The following is a 7,798-nucleotide window of genomic DNA, read 5'->3' on the forward strand; positions in this document are numbered from 1 at the left end:
CTGCTGTAAAAAAGTAAAGCCAGAGTAGATCTACAAAAATAGGAAAAGACAGAGCAAGAAAAAGTGAGAGCTTCACACACATATGCGTGCACCACACACAAACACACCCTTTCTGGCAGCTGTTAGACCTGAAGTGTTTGTGTTGTGAGATTCTAAACAAGTAACAGGGCGTTTTGGTCCAGCTGGAAAATTTCTTACACTTTTTGTTCCTTGAGTTTAGGCACTCGCATCAATATTGAAGAAAGCATAATTGTATGACTTCTGTTGGCTGTCCCTAAAAATAAAATTAAGCCTTACATTTTCTTTGGGTTTGTTTACGATGTAGATATTCAGTAAGCTGCTTTCCAAGAAACCAAGTGTATCCTAAAACTGTGAAATGTAGAAAGGTAATAAGAGTAGAAAATAATCTTGACAGCTGTACATGTGTATACTTGTGTGGAAGGGGTCAAAGATTTAATTTTGGACTAAGACTCAGGTGCTGAGTTGTTTGGCCCTGAACTTCACCTAGATGATTCTGTTGTAGAAACTGTCATTGGGCATTTCCAAATCTGTAGTTTTTGTAGTCACCGAACTTCTGTCCTGGAAGTGCTCATTGAAAAGGACTGAGTATGGGAGTAGATAGAAGAAACTGTGCATAAGTCTGCCTCTATCATTGATGTCTTTTGGTGGTTTTGATGCTGCTGAGCAGTATAGGTGTAACTCTCCAATTTTATTCCCTTTTTTAGGGCAGTGTGTCTAGTTAAAGTGTACATCAGACTGTTTGCTAAAATGTCTTCTAACCTTGCTTTGTTCCTCTATTTTTTCCTACAGCGGAAGTGATGATGGTGACATGAGAAATTATTATGAAAAATGGCAGACATGGCATCAGATATAAACCAATGTTTTTGTGACATTTCAAAGCCTGTAGGTGAACAATGCAAGATTCAAGAATAGACTGGCCAGAAAAGTGAGTTTCAAACCTCATTGCAAAAGTCATGATAGATTTCTGATTTTAAAAATCTAAGACAGTTCGGGAGTTCTGTTGTTTGGTTGTACTATTTTCTTAACTACAGAAGTATTTTTTACTATATATCTCACAATTTGAGGACTATGGAGCACACATTGAAGCTGCTGGTACATTTGTGAATAAGCAAAAATTGTTTTTTTCAGAGAATGAATAAATAGATGAAGTAACCTATAAATAATTTGGAAGCAGAAGTATTCTAGATCCAGACAAAAGAAAAAACTTATTAATTTCTAATAGCAGATATTAAACTGCAAAAAATCAGTCATGCCAGGAAAGGTGAATTCTAATTTGGGCACCTTAATCAGACATGAAATAGCATCTATCCGCAGTGAGAACATGGTGATATTCAGAACTGATTCAATCATGGTGAACTTGATTAAATAGCCAAGCGTACCTATTAGAGAGGAAGCTCAATGCTTGTTTTTGATAAGAAATAGGGCAATTAATGGCACCATGAGTGGTAATTGAATTTGTATTGCTGAAAGATTTTAGAGGATTGTGAGAAATACTCTCCAGAACAGGGTCTGACAGGATCTGTCTGACCCCTGCAAGAAGCCTCTGTGAGAGACATCAGTGCAGCGGCACTACAAAAGAGGCCCAGGACTTCCTGCCACACATTAAGCTGGTGATGGACACATGCCTAAGCAGCATTTTGATTCTGTGTTGCAGTTATATGCAGTTGCACATCCCATTATTCACAGCCTTGGATTTCTTTCAGAATTAAGTCTGGATATGCAACAGAGAAAAACTTCATTTCAGTCTGGACAGGCACCTGATTTGGATAGATGGGGAAATGATATGCTGAGATGCTTGGCAGGGTGCCATTGCTCTGCATTTTAGATGGCCTATGAGAGGCAGAAGTTGGAAGAAATAAAGCAATTACTTGGGCAATGAAGTCTTCTAACTAAAAAAAAACTCTGAGAAAAAACTAAATGGAGCATGTATCTGGCACAACACCAATGATGTATTTAAATATTTTTTGTCACAATTATCAACACTTCTTTTCAGGACCGTTTTTTGACTGTTATACATAGCAAATTCTGAGCCTAGCTATTTTCATGGTTTTCTTCTATGAATGAGATTAATTTTCTGTGCAATGGGGGTGTTGAAATGTAGTCATGACTGTCCCACAAGTCTCACTATTTCATACTTGTTGGCCAAGTAGATCAGAAAAACACTGCAGAAGACAAAATCAGACTATGGAATACAGTTTGAATCAGTGAAATTTTTTACTTCATATGACTCCTTCTTTTATCTGCTGGCATTTTATTAGCAAAAAGAGGTCCTTTTTTTTGGTTATTTTTATTTTTGTGACTCTGCACTTTATAGAAATGTCCCCAGATGATTAGAAAGCAATCTTTGAATGTCATGGAATGAAAAGAAACTATCAAAATTCCTGGGATTTTTATTTGCCAAAAAAACATTCATCAAACATACATTTGTAGAAAACATTGTGTCTTTCTCAGTAATCTATTTTCTTCTAGAATATAGCATAATGAAACCTATGCCAAAAGATTATCAAGCACAATGGCAATTCAATGTAATTTAGTGACTGAGAAGGTGGTAACATTCCATGTTAATAACAAACAGTTGAGGAAACACCACGGGAGCCCTAAACTCATATGTAAAAACGAATATGAAGTGGGCTTTATACTTTAATTCTGTATCAGTCACAATAAAATATATATTGTATTTTTTAAAAGATGGTATTTTAATTTTACTGACATCCATTATTTTCTTAGACCTTAGCTCAAAACTTAAGTAAAATTTGGAGTTCATTTAATTGATATAAAGGTAATAAAATCTTTAGAATACACCAAAACTTTGAAGGGTTATGCCGGTACATTCTACAAAGAGGAGATAGGAAGGAATAAGGAATATTATATATTAAATATATAACTTTTCTCCTCACCCTTGTATTTTTGACATTCAAAATTATACTTTTAAAGTAGCTGCATATGAAGCCTGCATATGAAGACTTATAATTTTAAGCTGCATTCCATTTATATTAGGTGCTCTGTTTGTAGATTTCTGACATATCAAATTTTAAAAGTACTTTACTAATACTATATTTAAAATCAAAACCAAAAACAGGAGCCTTTTAAGGATTCTTTTACTTTGTGCTCCTTGTTGGATTTTTGTGGTTAGAGAACGACATTTTTGTTTCAAATCCAACAGCACTGTTATGAGAACAAAATCTAATGATGAGGGAAAATCTTGCCGAGAGATGATTTCTAGTGTATATCAAATGGATGAACCATTGCTTATAGTGAAAAATGGCTTAACTGATTCTGGGCTTTATCTTTAGATGTTAAATAAAATCAAGACTTTGTAATCCAGAAGAAGTTAAACTGTACTAACAGTAAGGATTTTAACACTGCATAATCAGAGTAGTACTTAATTTCAAATGGTTTAACTCTGTGTAGGTTGTCCATGATCACAAATTTTTTTGTTTAATTTCGATTAATTTTGACACAGATCTCAAAGATGTGTCAGAGGTCCCTGAAGAGCAGTAAAGGTGGAGTCTAAGATTTCAACCATAGTGAAAGGTGAGGACAGTGAATCACCTTATTAGCTACTAAGCCTTGGCTCCTTATGGTTTTCCTTACATTGGTGCCTTTCAGATTTAAAATATAGGCCCTTTGTAATAGTAATGGTTTTGAAAGTAACCATTTATTGGTCATTAAAAATTGTGATCCCCAAGCAGAACTGGCCCAATGCTTCTCAGCAATGTAGAAGAACAGGAATTTTCCTGTCTCAGGGGAGGGTTCTGCCACAGGTAGCATGGGGACAGATGTCCAGGAAGTCTGTCATAGGGAAAGACCTTGGAGAGCAGGGATTGGTGCTCCCACTGCCACAGGAAGAATTGTCAGACAGCTGCTGTTTGTGAGGACCACTCCACACTACAGAATGAAGTGAATTTTTGCTAAACCAACACTGGTTTGGAAGCTGCCAGACTGGTTTTCCACCTTAGATGTGGGTAAAGGAAGCAACCAGGCCAAGGTTACTGATAACAGCCTTGCAGTCTTAGAAAACCTTCTGCTGTTCCTGAGCCTGCAGTAAGTCTCTATTATCTTTTGCCTTTGGATTCTGTATGTATTTGAAGAGAATTGGTAGTTGACTATGTGGTTGACATCCAGGAATTTCTCCTTCTTAGTTTAAATCTGAAATGCTGTCTGTCTCAGTGGTCTATATAAGTAATTTTTTTATTTTTCTGCACCTTTTTCTGGTTTCATAGTATGTCAATCACTCACAGGACTGTGGCTAGCATTTGCCAATGTCAGTAAAGGGTTTTAAAAATAAAGTCAATTATAATGTCACAGAGTGTACCTGCTACAGATCGTTTTTGTACTCAGCAAACAGCAACTCTTCAGAGACAGAAAGACCCTACCAGCTGAAATGGTAGCACTGCACCATTGCAGACAACCTCAGGCAAGGGAAAATCATTGAAGAAGGGTTTGTCCTCATCTTGTCTAAGATTTATTTTGAACACTTGGACCTCCAGGCCAGGGGATGCCTGTTGCACTGAGAGAGGGCAGTACTGAGAAGGGTTATAAGAAATCCTGCTAACACCAGACAGCCTGGAAGAGTAACTTTATATAAGAGAATGGAATATTCTGGTTTGAACAGCCATAACACTCTGTGCTGGGAAACTAGGAGAGTAAGATATAAGATATACAGAATCCTTCTTTCTTCACGAATTCCTTCCTTCTGTGTGCTCATTTTGCAGATCACATTTTCAGAACTGCAAATTGCTTGGAGTCACAAAAATCACAGAATGTCCTGAGTTGGAAGGGCCCAGAGGGATCATTGAGTCCAACTGTTAAGTGAATGGCCCATATGGGGATCAAACCTACGACCTTGGCATTATTAGCATCATGCCCTGCCCAACTGAGAAGTTTATTGCTCAAATGTCCATTGAAATATGTGCTTTTTAACTGCTAATAATTATGTCCTTTCCTGAAAGTATATCTACTGTAATTTATCAAACACATATTTCAAACACAGAGATTGCAAAATTGTACTTTTAACTAACTGAGATTTCCAGGTGAATAAAGAGAGCTCAGTTGAATCTTAAAAGATGTCCAGGATTCTTACTAAGTGCTAATTGAAAAATACTGTCTCTTGATTTTTTTTTCTGGTCTAAAAGGCTAACTCTGAAAAATACCTGTTTTATTTTTAGACCTTTAGCATGAAAAAGTTAGACAACATAGCTGTGATGTTTCAATTCAGCCCAAGCTTGAGAATTCTTGATTTTCTTTCCATATCATATCTTGCCTCCACTAAAGAAATTAAGAAAGGAAGTAGCATCAGATGATCTATGCATATTCTTTGAATCTTAGTGGTTCTTATTGGCAGTTGTAGGACAGTGTCTGGCAAGCACCAAATCACTTACCATAGAAAGCTTTCCAGCAGGTAAATGGATTCTATTTTATTGGGCAGAGAAGCGTGCCACGCAAACCCATTATGAATTGCAGATTTCCATAACTAAGACACTTGTCTAGGAACACTTTAGAGGTAAGCCTGGTTGGCTATACTGTCTGTTGGCCTTGGTGGTCCATGGCATAATTTTGTAGACACAAAGTTTGCACTGAATGAGAAAAGGAGTCTTTTTTTTTATCAAGTCTCTAAACACCAGGGCTCAGAAGAGAACTCCGGTACAAAAGTCAAGGACAGATGATATCATTTGGAAGTCATTTGCTCAGGGAAGAAATAGGGAGGAGAAAACATCTGTTAACTGTTGGGAGGCTTGCCAAGCAAAACAGGAGTTGTGGTTGATAGTTAGGACATGCTAACAAAACCAAGGAAAGTAATAATTGTGTATAGAAACATACAAGATACATGCTACACATAGTTTTCAAAAGATGACCTTCCAACTAACACAGCTGGAATTTTTCTGAAGGATGGTTATCTATCTTTACTTTGCATGAAGAAAGTAAATGGAAACAAATCCATTTTTTTCTTAAATATTTTATGCAGGAAAGAAAACTCACTTTGTCAGCTGTTTCTCAGTCTTCCAGATGGTTTAAAAGACATACTTGCACTGCAACTAAGGGAGAAAAACCTGTGAGACAGAAAAAAATGTACACTTGCATTTCAGATACTCCATAATCATGCTCTCTCTCAGCAGCCTGTTCCAGTGCTCTGCCACCCTCAATATAAAGAAAGGCTAGTTTTAATATTTGAGCAGTTTTTTTGGTCAAAGAAGGCTGAGTGACCCATTCCTTCACCCTGTTGTTCCATTCTCTTATGGTCAATTACTACAGAAGATACAATATGCCTGCAATTACTCTTAGCTGATACTTAAATTAAGTTAATTTAAAATAAAGATAGTGCCCAATGGTTAAAGAAAGGTTAAAAGGTTAAAGAAAAAAGAATGTTGATGAAACAATGTAGTGAAACAACATAGAATTGGTTTCTCAGTTGTTTTTATTTTCCTTTTTTCCCTAGAATATTACTGAGAGTATTCTAATGATTCTTTTCTCTTTAAAAAAATCCTCAGGTCACAATATATTGGGAGTATGTGTGTGTGTGTAATATTTAGCATGAAATATAAGTACTAAAATTAATTAAACATATTGGATGAACTTCCCCTGTGCTGGGCAATATAGAAATGGAACCTCACACCTAGGATATGGGTAGCTGCTCATATCTTTAGTCATGTCTGTCTGGACATCTCATCAGGGCAAAACTCTTTCTTGCTTTATTTCAACACTCCACCTGTGGTCTCTGATGGGATCAGGAAATGCTGAAACACAAGAAGAATGAAAGCAACAATCTGTTAAAAAGACTGACATGTAAGTTTAAGGATTTATGATAGACTGGGTCTCCAAAACTCAGGATGGGTCTCCCATAACTTTCCATGGTAACTTAAAAAAAAAAGATAGTGAACAAAACAAAATATCATTTCCCCTGAGCTTTAATATTGTTAAGATTTATTACAAATTATCAAGAGCTGAGAAATATGGCTTTAGTTCCTTGATGGTATTCCTTAATTCCTGTATCTTCTAGAGCTCTCTAGTATTGGTAATGCTGAAGTCTGTATAAGAATAAAACTTCCTAACTAACTGGAAAGAATTTTGATGGGTTAAGTCTTCCTACTTTAACTTCAGAGGTCTTCTGAAGGTCTTCACTTCTTTATATAGAAGACATAAACATGCTTTTAATGGACCCATTGCTACTTAATGTCTTGTGAAAGTTGTGGCCAAATAGAAAATTTTGGCAAAGCCGACATTTTCTAAAACCCCAGAGACGGTGACTATTTCAATTTCAGAATTACTCTTCCATCATGGTAAGGGGGTATGTAGATCTTCTACTTAACAGGGTCCATGGAGTACCCAATTACGTTCTCAGCTTTACTCGAGGCGATTGCCAAAAACAGATGCTAGGAAAGAATACTGCCCACAGAAATACATGGAGAGGCTGGGAACTGCCTCAAAGAGGCTTCAAGTGTGAGATCAAAGGGACAATGTGGGGATTCAGGCCAGTAAGCATTACAGGGATGAAGGTGGATCTAATTTTCTCTCTTGCAGAAGAGAAGTGAGCGTCCTGAAAACAAGGAGCCAAGAAAATATGAATCCCAGGCTGGACAGAGACCTAAGACTGATTATATGATTCTCTGGATTTTGAGGAATGACTGTGAACTCTTTTTTACCCCTGAGAAATGTGGGAACTTGAATCACCCCAAGTACTTTGAGCAACCTCTCTTTTCCATTCAGTATCAATTTGAAGATTTTTTTTCTTTGAGGAAAAACCTCACCACTTAAATTTTATATCTCTTTAAACATATAT

The 7,798-nt window shown here is 36.6% G+C and overlaps 1 long non-coding RNA gene across 1 annotated transcript; it reads left to right on the plus strand.

Moving 5' to 3' along the window:
• The first annotated feature begins 448 nt into the window (after positions 1-448).
• On the plus strand, positions 449-5,212 carry LOC310910539. Its single transcript, XR_014590365.1, has 3 exons — positions 449-946; positions 3,485-3,555; positions 4,737-5,212. It is a non-coding gene; the product is annotated as an uncharacterized lncRNA (long non-coding RNA).
• Positions 5,213-7,798: the final 2,586 nt, after the last annotated feature.

Source organism: Zosterops lateralis (assembly GCF_965231275.1).
Source record: "Zosterops lateralis genome assembly, chromosome: 6".
NCBI lineage: Eukaryota > Metazoa > Chordata > Aves > Passeriformes > Zosteropidae > Zosterops > Zosterops lateralis.